The following is a 22957-nucleotide window of genomic DNA, read 5'->3' on the forward strand; positions in this document are numbered from 1 at the left end:
TACGGGGATAAATATCCCTTATATAGAACTCATCATTAAATAATAATTCATTTCAGATCATATCATTCATATCTTTAACACGATAATGGTCCATCAGATCAAAAATTTTTCTTTCTGAACATTCCTCCACGAGAATTTCAGTCAAGCAAGTTTTCAATTTGTCATCCCTTAACTTGATATACCGAGTCAAGTGTTAACAGTAGCACTTTGACAGCACAAGTTGCGAGATGAGGACATCTCGCGTTTTTTAAGTGGGGTAGAATGTAAGATTCCTCCCCCAAACCCCTTTTTTATGTCTAGTATCTTCTTCTATAATCAATCCCTCTTCAGAAATATAAAAGACTTGTTTCTAACTGTTTTAACCTAGAGAGAGAAAATATTCTAGAGAGAGAATATTCAGATTTTTAATATTTTTGGATAGAAAATTATCTCATCTTATTAAAATAAGTTTCCCTGAAACAGAAATTCAAAAAGAACTTTCCAATGTGCAATTGGAATTAATTAGAAATGTGTATAAAGGACCTTAGTCTAAGGGTCTAGATTTTCAGAAATTTTTGGATTATGGTCCAATTAAGGTTCCTATGGGCCAATAGCATCAATCCATGTGTAGGGAGGAGATAAATCCAATTTGAAAAAGAAGATACCCAAAAATGAGTAAATGCTCACATAAGATGAAGAGTTGAAAATGTACAAGGTTTATTAGTAAAAAATTATGAGCAATATTAAAAGTATGACATATGTAAGGAAGAGGAGTTCTTTAAAGGAGGTGCATATTTCACATAAGATGAAGAGTTAAAAATGTACAAGGTTTATTAGTAAAAAATTATGAGCAATATTAAAAGTATGACATATGTAAGGAAGAGGAGTTCTTTAAAGGAGGTGCATATTTCACATAAGATGAAGAGTTGAAAATGTACAAGGTTTATTAGTAAAAAATTATGAGCAATATTAAAAGTATGACATATGTAAGGAAGGGGAGTTCTTTAAAGGAGGTGCATATTTCACATAAGATGAAGAGTTGAAAATGTACAAGGTTTATTAGTAAAAAACTATGAGCAATATTAAAAATATGACATATGTAAGGAAGGGGAGTTCTTTAAAGGAGGTGCATATTTCACATGCTTGAATGAGTTTTAAACTCATAAAAATTGAGATATTTCATCTCTCCTCTCTCCTCATTCAAGTCTAGTTCCAAAAAGTTAGCTTAACTGACCTAAAAATGGTCAAATATTGACCAAACTGATTTAGAAAATTCTAGAATCAGTTTGTTTGGTTAGGAGCTCAATTTTTCCTATAAATAGAAGCCTCCCCCTTGTTGAAAAATAGTTAGTGTTTATGCATCGTTACTCTACTCCACCTAAGCCAAGAACTGTGAATTCATTTAATAATTCACTAGTTTTTGGAGCTTCCCTCTTTCTTCAATCCCCATTAGTGGCTCCATCAACATACTTAACCAATTGATTGGTTGGGGGCCTCTACCGTGAACAAAGAATCAAGCAAGTTGTAAGGTAATTAGTGAATATTCATCTTTCTATAATTTCTCAATGTTTCTCTCTTCTCAACCCCTCTCAAGCTTGAGAAGTTTAATTGGTATGGTTTTTTTTAAATGCTATTGAAGTTTGAATAGTAGTGAAGAGTTACATAATTTAATAAATGCTATTGAAGTTAATTTTCATTTATGTTTAAATTCTAATGATTCTTATGTAAATTCTCTCTCTCACTCAAGAAATGGTCATACTCATGACCCATTCTCAATCCAAATCAAGCTTTTCATAAAGCTTTTCCTTAACCCAAGATTAAGCTATGCTTGAGGCCAAATTAATGGCTTTTTCTTATGCTTTTAGTTTATGTATATTGATGATTCAATCCATTATGGATTAAGGATCCAATTAGAGAATCATTTTAATTATTTCCTTAATGATAAGCTTTATCCCTTAGAAAAATTAAGATTTATCACTCATAGCAGCGGAGCTATGGCAAAATTTTTATAAAAATTATGCATAAAAAATTTTCATTCAAAGCATAAAAAGAGGACTTCCTACCATATTCTAGGAATCATCATCCTAGATTAATTGAAAGAATTTCATTATAATCATGGAGAAATTGAATTTTAATATTATGCATAAAGGATAAATTTTTATATCAAAAGTGTTATTTTTACCATTTTTATTTTCATGCATAGAAGTATGCATAATGGATAAATTTTTATATCAAAAGTATTACTTTTATCATTTTTATTTCATACATAAAAGTATGCATAAAAGAAAATTTTTATATCAAAAGTGTTACTTTTATCATTTTTAATTTTCATGCATAGAAGTATGCATAAAGGAAAAATTTTTATATCAAAAGTGTTACTTTTATCATATTGGATTTCATGCATATAGGTATGCATAAAAGATATTCTTTTTATACTAAAAATATGATTTTTCTCATAAATGGATTTTATGCTTAACTTAGATGTATAAGAGAAATTCTTTTATTCTAAAAGTATAATTCCCTACCAAATTGAAATCATGCATAAGAAGATGCATAAAAGATTGATTTTAATTTCGAAAGTGTTAGTCTCCTTAAATGGAATTTATGTATAAATAAATGTGTAGAGAAATCTTATATCAAATAAAAGAATTCTCTTTTTAAAAAAAAGATATGAAATGTGATAAGATGTGATAAGAGGTGTATGAGATGTGATAAGAATTGATAAGATGCGTATGGAAAGTGATAGGATGTGATAAGAGGTGATAAGATGCTTATGAAATAAGTTAGGATGTGATAAGATGAATTAAGATGTGTATGGGGGGATGAGGTAAGAAGTGTATGTGATAGGATAAGATGTATATGGGTTGTGATAGGGCGAGAATGGATGTGATGTGAAAGATTAGATGTGAAGGTATATGGGGTTATATAAATGGGAATGTGAAAATGGAAGTATGTATGTGGATGTGTGGATATGGAGATGGGAGTGTGGATGTATGAACATGAAAATGGATATATGCATGAAGATGTATATGCATATATGTAAATGTGGATGTAGATGTGGATGTATAGATGTGAATGGATGTGGATGTATAGATGTGAATAGAAATGTGGATGTGGATGTATGTGAATGTGGATGTAGATGTGGATGTATAGATGTGAATGTGGAATGTGGATGTGGATGTATGTATGTATGTGGATGTAGATGTGGATGTATGGATGTGTATGTATGAATGTGGATATGGGATGTGGATGTATAAATGAGGATGTGAAAATGGAGGTAAGCATGTAGATGTGGATGCATGTATGTGAATGTGAATGTAGATGTGAATGTGGAATGTGGATGTATAGATGTGGATGTATGGGAATGTGGATGTGGATGTATGTGAATGTGAATGTAGATGTGGATGTATAGATGTGAATGTGGAATGTGGATGTGGATGTATGTATGTATGTGGATGTAGATGTGGAGTATGGATGTGTATGTATGAATGTGGATATGGGATGTGGATGTATAAATGAGGATGTGAAAATGGAGGTAAGCATGTAGATGTGGATGCATGAATGTGAATGTGGATGTGGATGTGGATGTGGATATGGATGTGTATGTATGAATGTGGATATGGGATGTGGATGTATAAATGAGGATGTGAAAATGGAGATAAGCATGTAGATGTGGATGTATGGATGTGAATGTGGATGTGGATGTGGATGTATAGATGTGGATATGGATGTGAATATATGATATGTGATGTGAAGGAATCTGAAGTGAAGAGATGGAAAAGGAGGTGATTGGATGAGTACACATATACATGGAATGTGGAATAAGTAATGTGGATTAATGAGGGATAATGTGGAAAAATGAGAGTTAATATAGAAACTGTATTTGTAAACTGTTTGTAAATGCTGTTTGTAAATGGCTGTTTTATGTCAAGAATGCTGGGGAAGCATTTTGACCGTCTTGTGATTAAGGTCGTGGAGACCTAACTGATAAAGTTGCAACTGCTGAGACGGAGAGTCAATGGAGGACGTCTCGCGTAGCAAGGTCGACCGAGGTCTTGACCAGCCTCGGTTCGATTAAAATGGTGAGCTTCCGGTACGGTGGATGAGGGACCAAGGAAGCGGCCTATGAGTGAAGCGCTAGGTCACCTGCGAAGGATCCTAGAGGGTGCTGACCATACGGTGCTCGGGCTCTGGGTCGCCTAGGATACCCACGCGTGCGTCGAGGAAGATAGTGGAACAAGGAGTAAGAGTTGTTTTGTGAAACCGGGCATGGATCTGGTTGACTGACCTTGCTGGTCCTCAACGGATGAGTCCATGGCTCTTTTATATGGATCTGTTGGTTGATCTTGCTGATCTTCAACGAGAGTCCATCTTGATAAATGATTATATTGCCGAGTATTATGGGCTAGGAACTATGGAAACGGCCTCTGAGTGGACAGGTGGTGAGCGTTCTAGTTGCCAATGATGCCATAGATACTCTGATGATGAAGGAATGATGGGAAATTTGAGAATCAACCGGATAATTTGGAAGACTGTGATCAGTGGTACTATGGTTTCATTAAAGGATTGTTTTAAAGTTAGCTGATGCTAAGAATAAGGCAATTTCATATTGGGTGTGTAAGTGGTGTGCCTAATTTTATGTTTGCATGAACTTCCGGCTAGGGGGCCTTGGAACTCTTTTCCTTGGTACCCGGGACAAAACCTAACCAAATTCCAAATTGGATCCCATCACTACAGTGGTTGGGCGATTGGCTAACCCATGGGATCGGATGGGGTTAGGCTGGACTGATGGATCCGTAAATCGAGACTCAACTTTTGTTAATACGATAGATAAAGTAAATCCCGGACAGTAATTGTTCTATGGATAGGAATCAACGGCTGTGCCTCTTGAATGGGGAAAAAAGCGTTGATCCCAATGATCCAAGTGCAAGTTTCTTCCTTGATCTGATCTAGTATCTTGAAGATACAATTGGATCAGCTTGATCAGAAATGATCTTGTCTTCGTTAGAGAAAAAAATTATCCTGGTGGAATCGCCCGTGCTTTCCGGTAAGGGAAGTTTTTTTCCGGGTTCGGTTTTGGAAAAACCGACGGATTAGTCTCTTGTCCGGATATCCGTGGACGAGGCCCCGAATGTGGGACCCCTGTCCCGCGCGAGAAGTGCTACTTCCGCTGCTAGTACCCGAATCCGTTGCTCGGTGGGAACAGGGGGACCTTACCGACGGATTAGTCTCTTGTCCGGATATCCGTGGACGAGGCCCCGAATGTGGGACCCCTGTCCCGCGCGAGAAGTGCTACTTCCGCTGCTAGTACCCGAATCCGTTGCTCGGTGGGAACAGGGGGATAAGGTCCCCCTGTTCCCACCGAGCAACGGATTCGGGTACTAGCAGCGGAAGTAGCACTTCTCGCGCGGGACAGGGGTCCCACATTCGGGGCCTCGTCCACGGATATCCGGACAAGAGACTAATCCGTCGGTTTTTCCAAAACCGAACCCGGAAAAAACTTCCCTTACCCGGAAAGCACGGGCGATTCCACCAGGATAATTTTTTACTCTAACGCAGTCAAGATCATTACTGATCACGCTGATCCAACTGCACCTATAAAGATACTCGGTCGGATCAAGGAAGAAACTTGCACTTGGATCATTGGGATCAACGCTTTTTTCCCCATCAAGAGGCACAGCCGTTGATTCCTATCCATAGAACAATTACTATCCGGGACTTACTTCATCTATCGTAATAACAGAAATTGAGTCTCGGTTTACGGATCCATCAGTCCAGCCTAACCCCATCCGATCCCATGGGTTAGCCAACCGCCCAACCACTGTAGTGATGGGATCCAATTTGGAATTTGGTTAGGTTTTGTCCCGGGTACCAAGGAAAAGAGTTCCAAGGCCCCCTAGCCGGAAGTTCATGCAAACATAAAATTAGGCACACCACTTACACACCCAATATGAAATTGCCTTATTCTTAGCATCAGCTAACTTTAAAACAATCCTTTAATGAAACCATAGTACCACTGATCACAGTCTTCCAAATTATCCGGTTGATTCTCAAATTTCCCATCATTCCTTCATCATCAGAGTATCTATGGCATCATTGGCAACTAGAACGCTCACCACCTGTCCACTCAGAGGCCGTTTCCATAGTTCCTAGCCCATAATACTCGGCAATATAATCATTTATCAAGATGGACTCTCGTTGAAGATCAGCAAGATCAACCAACAGATCCATATAAAAGAGCCATGGACTCATCCGTTGAGGACCAGCAAGGTCAGTCAACCAGATCCATGCCCGGTTTCACAAAACAACTCTTACTCCTTGTTCCAATATCTTCCTCGACGCACGCGTGGGTATCCTAGGCGACCCAGAGCCCGAGCACCGTATGGTCAGCACCCTCTAGGATCCTTCGCAGGTGACCTAGCGCTTCACTCATAGGCCGCTTCCTTGGTCCCTCATCCACCGTACCGGAAGCTCACCATTTTAATCGAACCGAGGCTGGTCAAGACCTCGGTCGACCTTGCTATGCGAGACGTCCTCCATTGACTCTCCGTCAGCAGTTGCAACTTTATCAGTTAGGTCTCCACGACCTTAATCACAAGACGGTCAAAATGCTTCCCCAGCATTCTTGACATAAAACAGCCATTTACAAACAGCATTTACAAACAGTTTACAAATACAGTTTCTATATTAACTCTCATTTTTCCACATTATCCCTCATTAATCCACATTACTTATTCCACATTCCATGTATATGTGTACTCATCCAATCACCTCCTTTTCCATCTCTTCACTTCAGATTCCTTCACATCACATATCATATATTCACATCCATATCCACATCCATACATCCACATCCACATCCACATTCACATCCATACATCCACATCTACATGCTTATCTCCATTTTCACATCCTCATTTATACATCCACATCCCATATCCACATTCATACATACACATCCATATCCACATCCACATCCACATCCACATCCACATTCACATCCATGCATCCACATCTACATGCTTACCTCCATTTTCACATCCTCATTTATACATCCACATCCCATATCCACATTCATACATACACATCCATACATCCACATCTACATCCACATACATACATACATCCACATCCACATTCCACATTCACATCTATACATCCATATCTACATTCACATTCACATACATCCACATCCACATTCCCATACATCCACATCTATACATCCACATTCCACATTCACATCTACATTCACATTCACATACATGCATCCACATCTACATGCTTACCTCCATTTTCACATCCTCATTTATACATCCACATCCCATATCCACATTCATACATACACATCCATACATCCACATCCACATCCACATACATACATACATCCACATCCACATTCCACATTCACATCTATACATCCACATCTACATTCACATTCACATACATCCACATCCACATTCACATCTATACATCCACATCCACATCTATACATCCACATCTACATTCACATTCACATACATCCACATCCACATTCCCATACATCCACATCTATACATCCACATTCCACATTCACATCTACATTCACATTCACATACATCCACATCTACATTCACATTAACATCTATGCATATACATCTTCATGCATATATCCATTTTCATGTTCATACATCCACACTCCCATCTCCATATCCACACATCCACATACATACATCCATTTTCACATTCCCATTTATATAACCCCATATACCTTCACATCTAATCTTTTACATCACATCCATTCTCGCCCTATCACAACCCATATACATCTTATCCTATCACATACACTTCTTACCTCATCCCCCCATACACATCTTAATTCATCTTATCACATCCTAACTTATTTCATAAGCATCTTATCACCTCTTATCACACCTCTTATCACATCCTATCACTTTCCATGCGCATCTTATCAATTCTTATCACATCTCATACACCTCTTATCACATCTTATCACATTTCATATCTTTTTTTTTTTAAAAAAGAGAACTCTTTTATTTGATATAAGATTTCTCTACACATTTATTTATACATAAATTCCATTTAAGGAGACTAACACTTTCGAAATTAAAATCAATCTTTTATGCATCTTCTTATGCATGATTTCAATTTGGTAGGGAATTATACTTTTAGAATAAAAGAATTTCTCTTATGCATCTAAGTTAAGCATAAAATCCATTTATGAGGAAAATCATACTTTTAGTATAAAAAGAATATCTTTTATGCATACCTATATGCATGAAATCCAATATGATAAAAGTAACACTTTTGATATAAAAATTTTTCCTTTATGCATACTTCTATGCATGAAAATTAAAAATGATAAAAGTAACACTTTTGATATAAAAATTTTCCTTTATGCATACTTCTATGCATGAAAATTAAAAATGATAAAAGTAACACTTTTGATATAAAAATTTTCTTTTATGCATACTTTTATGTATGAAATAAAAATGATAAAAGTAACACTTTTGATATAAAAATTTATCCATTATGCATACTTCTATGCATGAAAATAAAAATGGTAAAAATAACACTTTTGATATAAAAATTTATCCTTTATGCATACTTCTATGCATGAGAATAAAAATGGTAAAAATAACACTTTTGATATAAAAATTTATCCTTTATGCATAATATTAAAATTCAATTTCTCCATGATTATAATGAAATTCTTTCAATTAATCTAGGATGATGATTCCTAGAATATGGTAGGAAGTCCTCTTTTTATGCTTTGAATGAGATTATTTTATGCATAATTTTTATAAACATTTTGCCATAGCTCCGCTGCTATGACTGATAAATCTCAATTTTTCTAAGGGATAATGCTTATCATTAAGAAAATAATTAAAATAATCTCTAATTGGATTATCAATCCATAATGGATTGAATCATTAATATACATAAACTAAAAGCATAGAAAAAAGCCATTAATTTGGCCTCAAGCATAGCTTAATCTTGGGTTAAGGAAAAGCTTTATGAAAAGCTTGATTTGGATTGAGAACGGTTCATGAGTATGACCATTTCTTGAGTGAGAGAGAGAATTTACATAAAAATTATTAAAATTTAAACATAAATGAAAATTAACTTCAATAGCATTATGTAACTCTTCACTACTATTCAAACTTCAATAGCATTAAAAAAAAACCATACCAATTAAACTTCTCAAGCTTGAGAGGGGTTGAGAAGAGAGAAACATTGAGAAATTATAGAAAGATCAATATTCACTAATTACCTTACAACTTGCTTGATTCTTTGTTCACGGTAGAGGCCCCCAACCAATCAATTGGTTAAGTATGTTGATGGAGCCACTAATGGGGATTGAAGAAAGAGGGAAGCTCCAAAAACTAGTGAATTATTAAATGAATTCACAGTTTCTGGCTTAGGTGGAGTAGAGTAACGATGCATAAACACTATCTATTTTTCAACAAGGGTGAGGCTTCTATTTATAGGAAAAATTGAGCTCCTAACCAAACAAACTGATTCTAGAATTTTCTAAATCAGTTTGGTCAATATTTGACCATTTTTAGGTCAGTTAAGCTAACTTTTTGGAACTAGACTTGAATGAGGAGAGAGGAGAGATGAAATATCTCAATTTTTATGAGTTTAAAACTCATTCAAGCATGTGAAATATGCACCTCCTTTAAAGAACTCCCCTTCCTTACATATGTCATATTTTTAATATTGCTCATAGTTTTTTACTAATAAACCTTGTACATTTTCAACTCTTCATCTTATGTGAAATATGCACCTCCTTTAAAGAACTCCCCTTCCTTACATATGTCATACTTTTAATATTGCTCATAATTTTTTACTAATAAACCTTGTACATTTTCAATTCTTCATCTTATGTGAAATATGCACCTCCTTTAAAGAATTCCCCTTCCTTACATATGTCATATTTTTAATATTGCTCATAGTTTTTTACTAATAAACCTTGTACATTTTCAACTCTTCACCTCATGTGAGCATTTACTCATTTTTGGGTATTTTCTTTTTACAAGTTGGATTTATCTCCTCCCTACACATGGATTGATGCTATTGGTCCATAGGAACCTTAATTGGACCATAGTCTAAAGATTTCTGAAAATCTAGACCCTTAGACTAAGGTTCTTTATACCTATTTCCAATTAATTCCAATTGCACATTGGAAAATTCTTTTTGAATTTCTGTTTCAAGGGAACTCATCTGAATTATAAGAGATATTTTTCTATCCAAAAATATTCAAAATCTGAATATTCTCTCTCTAGAATATTTTCTCTCTCTAAGTTAAAACAGTTAGAAACAAGTCTTTTATATTTCTGAAGAGGGATTGATTATAGAAGAAGATACTAGACATCAAAAAGGGGTTTGGGGGAGGAATCTTACATTCTACCCCACTTAAAAAACGCGAGATGTCCTCATCTCGCAACTTGTGATAATTTCGCAAGATTCACGAATATGAGACTTAGAGAAAAATTTTAATCAAGATTAACCACCAAGATAAGTCTTAAAGAGAGCAAGATTCAAAATATGAACAAGATTTAAACTTTATTCATTCTCGGAACTTATACAATAAAGATAGAGGAACTCTTTACACTTCCATAAGCCCGTCCATCATATGGTCACAAAAGCAGTCCTCACAAGCTGCACAAGTATAAGGTAACTCATCTATGGGAATGATTCTGTGGGTTATTGCTGCGCCTATCTCAGTGGTATGAGGTGTTCTAATAAAAGGACCTCTGAGAGGCAAGCCAAAAACGGGGTAAAGGCATATCTTCTCATGAGGAAGAAAACACACCAGTAAGAAGACCCGCTCAGAAAACCCAGGATGTCTTGATCTCATGACGCAGTAGTATCGGGGACCCAAACCCAAAGCTTCAATAACCATGGCCAAGCGGACATTGTTACGGAAGTGCTGCTGACCCCAAGGTGTTACCCTAGTTATGTCTTGATAGGTCCGCCATTTGGTCTGCGCTACAGAAGTTCCCAAGTGAGGGAAAAGTGAGCGCTCATGCTGTTCTATAAAATCCTTCTTCACAGACTCACTTGCGTCTTGAAGGTGAGGAATCATTATGGATAAAACTAATTCTTGTTGCCAAGCCATGAAGGAGATTAGGAAGAAAGGAGATCGATGGGAGTAAGATTACTGTGAGCGACAAGTAAAAGTTACGACTTATATAAAGGAAGGAGCTAGCGTAACTTAGAAGCCAACGGTATCTTGCCACTGAAGTTTTACCGTCTTTCCATGATTTGGGTTTGGCACAATTTTCTATAGAAGGCATTAAGAACTTTGAGATGAGGAGATAAAAGAAGCTCGTAAGCTAAGTCACTTACTTTCTTTGAAGTCAGATAAGGCTCACAATATCTGGGGGATAACTTCTTAAACTCCCCAATAGATAAAGAACTTCTTTTGTGCCGTACTCGAATGAAGACCAAAACCTTGGTATCCAAAACACCGATTTTCCTGAATCCTTAAAACAGCGTGACTCCTGAGAAGTATTCTAGGGAAAGGGTCTTCCTTTTTTTAAACAGAATCTTTCTTTTATTTTTGAGAGGGAATAATTTTAAGATAAAAAAGGGAGATTCTTACTCCTGTATGCCTCGAAGGCTGGGGAGGAATCTTACATTCTACCCCACTTAAAAAAGTGTGAGATGTCCTCATCTCGCCAAGTAGAGGACAACTCTTTTTCTTAAGATCCAATTTATTCTAGGGTTTCTTATATTCTGGTCAACCCAACAGAATACGGGGATAAATATCCCTTATATAGAACTCATCACAAGTTGCGAGATGAGGACATCTCGCGTTTTTTAAGTGGGGTAGAATGTAAGATTCCTCCCCCAACCCCTTTTTGATGTCTAGTATCTTCCCCTGTAATCAACCCTCTTCAGAAATATAAAGATCTTGTTTCTATCTGTTTTAGCCTAGGATATCCGGACAAGAGACTAATCCGTCGGTTTGTCCAAAACCGAAACCGGAAAAACTTCCTTTACCCGGAAAGCACGGGCGATTCCACCAGGATAACTCTTTACTCTAACGTAGTCAAGATCATTACTGATCAAACTGATCTGACTGCACCTTTAACGGTACTTGGTCAAATCAAGGAGAAACTTGCACTTGGATCATTGGGATCAACGCTTTTTTCCCCATCAAGAGGCACAGCCGTTGATTCCTATCCATAGAACAATTTCTATCCGGGATTTACTTCATCTATCGTAATAATAGAAATTAAATCTCGATTTACGGATCCATCAGTCCAGCCTAACCCCATCCGATTCCATGGGTTAGCCAACCGCCCAACCACTGTAGTGATGGGATCCAATTTGGAATTTGGTTAGGTTTTGTCCCGGGTACCAAGGAAAAGAGTTCCAAGGCCCCCTAGCCGGAAGTTCATGCAAACATAAAACTAGCCACACCACTTACACACCCAATATGAAAATTGCCTTTTTCTTAGCATCAGCTAACTTTAAAACAATCCTTTAATGAAACCATAGTACCACTGATCACAATCTTCCAATTTATCCAGATTTTGAATATTTTTGGATAGAAAAATATCTCTTATAATTGAGATGAGTTCCCCTGAAATAGAAATTCAAAAAGAATTTTCCAATGTGCAATTGGAATTAATTGGAAATAGGTATAAAGAACCTTAGTCTAAGGGTCTAGATTTTCAGAAATCTTTAGACTATGGTCCAATTAAGGTTCCTATGGACCAATAGCATCAATCCATGTGTAGGGAAGAGATAAATCCAAATTTGTAAAAAAGAAGATACCCAAAAATGAGTAAATGCTCACATAAGGTGAAGAGTTGAAAATGTACAAGGTTTATTAGTAAAAAACTATGTGCAATATTAAAAATATGAGATATTTTGGGTATAATGATTTTATTATGACACATATGTAAGGAAGGGGAGTCCCTTAAATGCTCACATAAGATGAAGAGTTGAAAATGTACAAGGTTTATTAGTAAAAAATTATGAGCAATATTAAAAGTATGACATATGTAAGGAAGGGGAGTTCTTTAAAGGAGGTGCATATTTCACATAAGATGAAGAGTTGAAAATGTACAAGGTTTATTAGTAAAAAACTATGAGCAATATTAAAAATATGACATATGTAAGGAAGGGGAGTTCTTTAAAGGAGGTGCATATTTCACATGCTTGAATGAGTTTTAAACTCATAAAAATTGAGATATTTCATCTCTCCTCTCTCCTCATTCAAGTCTAGTTCCAAAAAGTTAGCTTAACTGACCTAAAAATGGTCAAATATTGACCAAACTGATTTGGAAAATTCTAGAATCAGTTTGTTTGGTTAGGAGCTCAATTTTTCCTATAAATAGAAGCCTCACCCTTGTTGAAAAATAGTTAGTGTTTATGCATCGTTACTCTACTCCACCTAAGCCAAGAACTGTGAATTCATTTAATATTTCACTAGTTTTTGGAGCTTCCCTCTTTCTTCAATCCCCATTAGTGGCTCCATCAACATACTTAACCAATTGATTGGTTGGGGGCCTCTACCGTGAACAAAGAATCAAGCAAGTTGTAAGGTAATTAGTGAATATTCATCTTTCTATAATTTCTCAATGTTTCTCTCTTCTCAACTCCTCTCAAGCTTGAGAAGTTTAATTGGTATGGTTTTTTTAAATGCTATTGAAGTTTGAATAGTAGTGAAGAGTTACATAATTTAATAAATGCTATTGAAGTTAATTTTCATTTATGTTTAAATACTAATGATTCTTATGTAAATTCTCTCTCTCACTCAAGAAATGGTCATACTCATGACCCGTTCTCAATCCAAATCAAGCTTTTTATAAAGCTTTTCCTTAACCCAAGATTAAGCTATGCTTGAGGCCAAATTAATGGCTTTTTTCTATGCTTTTAGTTTATGAATATTGATGATTCAATCCATTATGGATTAATAATCCAATTAGAGATCATTTTAATTATTTCCTTAATGATAAGCATTATCCCTTAGAAAAATTGAGATTTATCAGTCATAGCAGCGGAGCTATGGCAAAATTTTTATAAAAATTATGCATAAAATAATCTCATACAAAGCATAAAAAGAGGACTTCCTACCATATTCTAGGAATTATCATCCTAGATTAATTGAAAGAATTTCATTACAATCATGGAGAAATTGAATTTTAATATTAGGCATAAAGGATAAGTTTTTATATCAAAAGTGTTATTTTTACCATTTTTATTTCATGCATAGAAGTATGCATAATGGATAAATTTTTATATCAAAAGTGTTATTTTTACCATTTTTATTTCATGCATAGAAGTATGCATAATGGAAAAAATTTTATATCAAAAGTATTACTTTTATCATATTGGATTTCATGCATATAGGTATGCATAAAAGATATTCTTTTTATACTAAAAGTGTGATTTTTCTCATAAATGGATTTTATGCTTAACTTAGATGCATAAGAGAAATTTTTTTATTCTAAAAGTGTAATTCCTACCAAATTGAATTTATGCATAAGAAGATGCATAAAAGATTGATTTTTTAATTCAAAAGTGTCATTCTCATCTAAATTGAATTTATGTATAGAAAAATGCATAAAAGATTGATTTTTACTTTGAAAGTATTAATCTCCTTAAATAGAATTTATTCATAAATAAATGTGTAAAGAAATCTTATATCAAATGTAAGAATTCTCTTGTATTCTATAAATAGATAAGAGATGTGATAGGATGTGATAAGAGGTGTGATAAGATGCTTATGAAATAAGTTAGGAGGTGATAAGAGATGTGATAAGAGGTGTGATAAGAGGTGATAAGATGCTTATGAAATAAGTTAGGAGGTGATAAGATGAATTAAGATGTGTATGGGGGGATGAGGTAAGAAGTGTATGTGATAGGATAAGATGTATATGGGTTGTGATAGGGCGAGAATGGATGTGATGTAAAAGATTAGATGTGAAGCTATATGGGGTTATATAAATGGGAATGTGGAAATGGATGTATGTATGTGGATGTGTGGATGTGGAGATGGGAGTGTGGATGTATGAACGTGAAAATGGATATATGCATGAAGATATATATGCATAGATGTGAATGTGGATGTGGATGTGGATGTATGAATGTGGATGTATGGATGTGGATGTGGATGTATGAATGTGGATGTATGGATGTGGATGTGGATGTATGAATGTGGATGTATGGATGTGGATGTGTGGATGTGGATGTGGATGTATGAATGTGGATGTATGGATGTATGAATGTGGATGTATGGATGTGAATGAGGATGTAGATGTGGATGCATGGATGTAAATGTGGATGTGGATGTATGGATGTAAATGTGGATGTGGATGTGAATGAGGATGTAGATGTGGATGCATGGATGTAAATGTGGATGTGGATGTATGGATGTAAGCATGTAGATGTGGATGCATGAATGTGGATGTATGGATGTGAATGAGGATATAGATGTGGATGTATGGATGTGAATGTGCATGTAGATATGGATGTATATATGTGAATGGGAATGTGGATGTGGATGTATGTATGCATGTGGATGTGGATATGGATGTGTATGTATGAATGTGGATATGGGATGTGGATGTATAAATGAGGATGTGAAAATGGAGATAAGCATGTAGATGTGGATGCATGAATGTGGATGTATGGATGTGAATGAGGATATAGATGTGGATGTATGGATGTGAATGTGCATGTAGATATGGATGTATATATGTGAATGGGAATGTGGATGTGGATGTATGTATGCATGTGGATGTGGATATGGATGTGTATGTATGAATGTGGATATGGGATGTGGATGTATAAATGAGGATGTGAAAATGGAGATAAGCATGTAGATGTGGATGTATGGATGTGAATGTGGATGTGGATGTGGATGTATGAATGTGGATGTATGGATGTGAATGAGGATGTGGATGTGGATGCATGGATGTGAATGAGGATGTGGATGTGGATGCATGGATGTAAATGTGGATGTGTATGTATGGATGTAGGCATGTAGATGTGGATGCATGAATGTGGATGTATGGATGTGAATGAGGATATAGATGTGGATGTATGGATGTGAATGTGCATGTAGATATGGATGTATAGATGTGAATGAGAATGTGGATGTGGATGTGGATGTATGTATGTATGTATGTGGATGTGGATGTATGAATGAGGACGTGATAATGAATGTATGCATGTGGATGTGGATGTGGATATGGATGTGTATGTATGAATGCGGATATGGATGTGGATATGGATGTGTATGTATGAATGTGGATATGGGATGTGGATGTATAAATGAGGATGTGAAAATGGAGATAAGTATGTAGATGTGGATGTATGGATGTGAATGTGGATGTGGATGTGGATGTATGGATGTGGATATGGATGTGAATATATGATATGTGATGTGAAGGAATCTGAAGTGAAGAGATGGAAAATGATATGATTGGATGAGTACACATATAAATGAAATGTGGAATAAGTAATGTGGATTGCATGAGGGATAATGTGGAAAAATGAGAGTTAATATAGAAATTGTATTTGTAAACTGTTTGTAAATGCTGTTTGTAAATGGCTGTTTTATGTCAAGAATGCTGGGAAAGCATTTTGACCGTCTTGTGATTAAGGTCGTGGAGACCTAACTGATAAAGTTGCAACTGCTGACGGAGAGTCAATGGAGGACGTCTCGCGTAGCAAGGTCGGCCGAGGTCTTGACCAGCCTCGGTTCGATTAAAATGGTGAGCTTCCGGTACGGTGGATGAGGGACCAAGGAAGCGGCCTATGAGTGAAGCGCTAGGTCACCTGCGAAGGATCCTAGAGGGTGCTGACCATACGGTGCTCGGGCTCTGGGTCGCCCAGGATACCCACGCGTGCGTCGAGGAAGATATTGGAACAAGGAGTAAGAGTTGTTTTGTGAAACCGGGCATGGATCTGGTTGACTGACCTTGCTGGTCCTCAACGGATGAGTCCATGGCTCTTTTATATGGATCTGTTGGTTGATCTTGCTGATCTTCAACGAGAGTCCATCTTGATAAGTGATTATATTGCCGAGTATTATGGGCTAGGAACTATGGAAACGGCCTCTGTGTGGACAGGTGGTGAGCGTTCTAGTTGCCAATGATGCCATAGATACTCTGATGAAGGAATGATGGGAAATTATGAATCAACTGGATAATTTGGGAGATTGTGATCAGTGGTACTATGGTTTCATTAAAGGATTGTTTTAAAGTTAGCTGATGCTAAGAAAAAGGCAATTTTCATATTGGGTGTGTAAGTGGTGTGGCTAGTTTTATGTTTGCATGAAATTCCGGCTAGGGGGCCTTGGAACTCTTTTCCTTGGTACCCGGGACAAAACCTAACCAAAGTCCAAATTGGATCCCATCACTACAGTGGTTGGGCGGTTGGCTAACCCATGGGATCGGATGGGGTTAGGCTGGACTGATGGATCCGTAAATCGAGATTTAATTTCTATTATTACGATAGATGAAGTAAATCCCGGATAGAAATTGTTCTATGGATAGGAATCAACGGCTGTGCCTCTTGATGGGGAAAAAAGCGTTGATCCCAATGATCCAAGTGCAAGTTTCTTCCTTGATTGACCAAGTACCATTAAAGGTGCAGTCAGATCAGTTGATTCGTAATGATCTTGACTATGTTAGAGTAAAGAGTTATCCTGGTGGAATCGCCCATGCTTTCCGGGTAAAGGAAGTTTTTTCGGTTTCGGTTTTGGACAAACCGACGGATTAGTCTCTTATCCGGATATCCGTGGGCGAGGCCCTGAGTGTGAGATCCCTACCCACGCATGATGTGCTACTTCCGCTGCTAGTAACCCGAATCCGTTACGCGGTGGGAACAGGGACCTCACAGTTTCTTAATCACAAGACGGTCAAAATGCTTTCCCAGCATTCTTGACATAAAACAGCCATTTACAAACAGCATTTACAAACAGTTTACAAATACAATTTCTATATTAACTCTCATTTTTCCACATTATCCCTCATGCAATCCACATTACTTATTCCACATTTCATTTATATGTGTACTCATCCAATCATATCATTTTCCATCTCTTCACTTCAGATTCCTTCACATCACATATCATATATTCACATCCATATCCACATCCATACATCCACATCCACATCCACATTCACATCCATACATCCACATCTACATGCTTATCTCCATTTTCACATCCTCATTTATACATCCACATCCCATATCCACATTCATACATACACATCCATATCCGCATTCATACATACACATCCATATCCACATCCACATCCACATGCATACATTCATTATCACGTCCTCATTCATACATCCACATCCACATACATACATACATACATCCACATCCACATCCACATTCTCATTCACATCTATACATCCATATCTACATGCACATTCACATCCATACATCCACATCTATATCCTCATTCACATCCATACATCCACATTCATGCATCCACATCTACATGCCTACATCCATACATACACATCCACATTTACATCCATGCATCCACATCCACATCCTCATTCACATCCATACATCCACATTCATACATCCACATCCACATCCACATTCACATCCATACATCCACATCTACATGCTTATCTCCATTTTCACATCCTCATTTATACATCCACATCCCATATCCACATTCATACATACACATCCATATCCACATCCACATGCATACATACATCCACATCCACATTCCCATTCACATATATACATCCATATCTACATGCACATTCACATCCATACATCCACATCTATATCCTCATTCACATCCATACATCCACATTCATGCATCCACATCTACATGCTTATCTCCATTTTCACATCCTCATTTATACATCCACATCCCATATCCACATTCATACATACACATCCATATCCACATCCACATGCATACATACATCCACATCCACATTCCCATTCACATATATACATCCATATCTACATGCACATTCACATCCATACATCCACATCTATATCCTCATTCACATCCATACATCCACATTCATGCATCCACATCTACATGCTTACATCCATACATCCACATCCACATTTACATCCATGCATCCACATCTACATCCTCATTCACATCCATACATCCACATTCATACATCCATACATCCACATTCATACATCCACATCCACATCCACACATCCACATCCATACATCCACATTCATACATCCACATCCACATCCATACATCCACATTCATACATCCACATCCACATCCACATCCACATCTATGCATATATATCTTCATGCATATATCCATTTTCACGTTCATACATCCACACTCCCATCTCCACATCCACACATCCACATACATACATCCATTTCCACATTCCCATTTATATAACCCCATATAGCTTCACATCTAATCTTTTACATCACATCCATTCTCGCCCTATCACAACCCATATACATCTTATCCTATCACATACACTTCTTACCTCATCCCCCCATACACATCTTAATTCATCTTATCACCTCCTAACTTATTTCATAAGCATCTTATCACCTCTTATCACACCTCTTATCACATCTCTTATCACCTCCTAACTTATTTCATAAGCATCTTATCACACCTCTTATCACATCCTATCACATCTCTTATCTATTTATAGAATACAAGAGAATTCTTACATTTGATATAAGATTTCTTTACACATTTATTTATGAATAAATTCTATTTAAGGAGATTAATACTTTCAAAGTAAAAATCAATCTTTTATGCATCTTCCTATGCATAAATTCATTTTTAATGAAAATGACACTTTTGAATTAAATTTTAATCTTTTATGCATTTTTCTATACATAAATTCAATTTAGATGAGAATGACACTTTTGAATTAAAAAATCAATCTTTTATGCATCTTCTTATGCATAAATTCAATTTGGTAGGAATTACACTTTTAGAATAAAAGAATTTCTCTTATGCATCTAAGTTAAGCATAAAATCCATTTATGAGAAAAATCACACTTTTAGTATAAAAAGAATATCTTTTATGCATACCTATATGCATGAAATCCAATATGATAAAAGTAATACTTTTGATATAAAATTTTTTCCATTATGCATACTTCTATGCATGAAATAAAAATGGTAAAAATAACACTTTTGATATAAAAATTTATCCATTATGCATACTTCTATGCATGAAATAAAAATGGTAAAAATAACACTTTTGATATAAAAACTTATCCTTTATGCCTAATATTAAAATTCAATTTCTCCATGATTGTAATAAAATTCTTTCAATTAATCTAGGATGATAATTCCTAGAATATGGTAGGAAGTCCTCTTTTTATGCTTTGTATGAGATTATTTTATGCATAATTTTTATAAAAATTTTGCCATAGCTCCGCTGCTATGACTGATAAATCTCAATTTTTCTAAGGGATAATGCTTATCATTAAGGAAATAATTAAAATGATCTCTAATTGGATTATTAATCCATAATGGATTGAATCATCAATATTCATAAACTAAAAGCATAGAAAAAAGCCATTAATTTGGCCTCAAGCATAGCTTAATCTTGGGTTAAGGAAAAGCTTTATGAAAAGCTTGATTTGGATTGAGAACGGGTCATGAGTATGACCATTTCTTGAGTGAGAGAGAGAATTTACATAAGAATCATTAGTATTTAAACATAAATGAAAATTAACTTCAATAGCATTTATTAAATTATGTAACTCTTCACTACTATTCAAACTTCAATAGCATTTAAAAAAAACCATACCAATTAAACTTCTCAAGCTTGAGAGGGGTTGAGAAGAGAGAAACATTGAGAAATTATAGAAAGATCAATATTCACTAATTACCTTACAACTTGCTTGATTCTTTGTTCACGGTAGAGGCCCCCAACCAATCAATTGGTTAAGTATGTTGATGGAGCCACTAATGGGGATTGAAGAAAGAGGGAAGCTCCAAAAACTAGTGAATTATTAAATGAATTCACAGTTCTTGGCTTAGGTGGAGTAGAGTAACGATGCATAAACACTAACTATTTTTCAACAAGGGTGAGGCTTCTATTTATAGGAAAAATTGAGCTCCTAACCAAACAAACTGATTCTAGAATTTTCCAAATCAGTTTGGTCAATATTTGACCATTTTTAGGTCAGTTAAGCTAACTTTTTGGAACTAGACTTGAATGAGGAGAGAGGAGAGATGAAATATCTCAATTTTTATGAGTTTAAAACTCATTCAAGCATGTGAAATATGCACCTCCTTTAAAGAACTCCCCTTCCTTACATATGTCATATTTTTAATATTGCTCATAGTTTTTTACTAATAAACCTTGTACATTTTCAACTCTTCATCTTATGTGAAATATGCACCTCCTTTAAAGAACTCCCCTTCCTTACATATGTCATACTTTTAATATTGCTCATAATTTTTTACTAATAAACCTTGTACATTTTCAACTCTTCATCTTATGTGAAATATGCACCTCCTTTAAAGAACTCCTCTTCCTTACATATGTCATACTTTTAATATTGCTCATAATTTTTTACTAATAGACCTTGTACATTTTCAACTCTTCATCTTATGTGAAATATGCACCTCCTTTAAAGAACTCCTCTTCCTTACACTTGTCATATTTTTAATATTGCTCATAGTTTTTTACTAATAAACCTTGTACATTTTCAACTCTTCACCTCATGTGAGCATTTACTCATTTTTGGGTATTTTCTTTTTACAAGTTGGATTTATCTCCTCCCTACACATGGATTGATGCTATTGGTCCATAGGAACCTTAATTGGACCATAGTCTAAAGATTTCTGAAAATCTAGACTCTTAGGCTAGGGTTCTTTATAGCTATTTTCAATTAATTCCAATTGCACATTGGAAAATTCTTTTTGAATTTCTGTTTCAGGGAAACTTATTTTAATAAGATGAGATAATTTTCTATCCAAAAATATTAAAAATCTGAATATTCTCTCTCTAGAATATTTTCTCTCTCTAAGTTAAAACAGTTAGAAACAAGTCTTTTATATTTCTGAAGAGGGATTGATTATAGAAGAAGATACTAGACATCAAAAAGGGGTTTGGGGGAGGAATCTTACATTCTACCCCACTTAAAAAACGCGAGATGTCCTCATCTCGCAACTTGTGATAATTTCGCAAGATTCACGAATATGAGACTTAGAGAAAAATTTTAATCAAGATTAACCACCAAGATAAGTCTTAAAGAGAGCAAGATTCAAAATACGAACAAGATTTAAACTTTATTCATTCTCGGAACTTATACAGTAAAGATAGAGGAACTCTTTACACTTCCATAAGCCCGTCCATCATATGGTCACAAAAGCAGTCCTCACAAGCTGCACAAGTATAAGGTAACTCATCTATGGGAATGATTCTGTGGGTTATTGCTGCGCCTATCTCAGTGGTATGAGGTGTTCTAACAAAAGGACCTCTGAGAGGCAAGCCAAAAACGGGGTAAAGGCATATCTTCTCATGAGGAAGAAAACACGCCAGTAAGAAGACCCGCTCAGAAAACCCAGGATGTGTTGATCTCATGACGCAGTAGTATCGGGGACCCAAACCCAAAGCTTCAATAACCATGGCCAAGCGGACATTGTTACGGAAGTGCTGCTGACCCCAGGGTGTTACCCTAGTTATGTCTTGATAGGTCCGCCATTTGGTCTGCGCTACAGAAGTTCCCAAGTGAGGGAAAAGTGAGCGCTCATACTGTTCTATAAAATCCTTCTTCACAGACTCACTTGCGTCTTGAAGGTGAGGAATCATTATGGATAAAACTAATTCTTGTTGCCAAGCCATGAAGGAGATTAGGAAGAAAGGAGATCGATGGGAGTAAGATTACTGTGAACGACAAGTAAAAGTTACGACTTATATAAAGGAAGGAGCTAGCGTAACTTAGAAGCCAACGGTAGCTTGCCACTGAAGTTTTACCGTCTTTCCATGATTTGGGTTTGGCACAAT

The sequence above is a fragment of the Cibotium barometz genome, chromosome 61 (assembly GCF_041138505.1).
Source record: "Cibotium barometz isolate CiBa-2024 chromosome 61, ASM4113850v1, whole genome shotgun sequence".
Taxonomy (NCBI): Eukaryota; Viridiplantae; Streptophyta; class Polypodiopsida; order Cyatheales; family Cibotiaceae; genus Cibotium; species Cibotium barometz.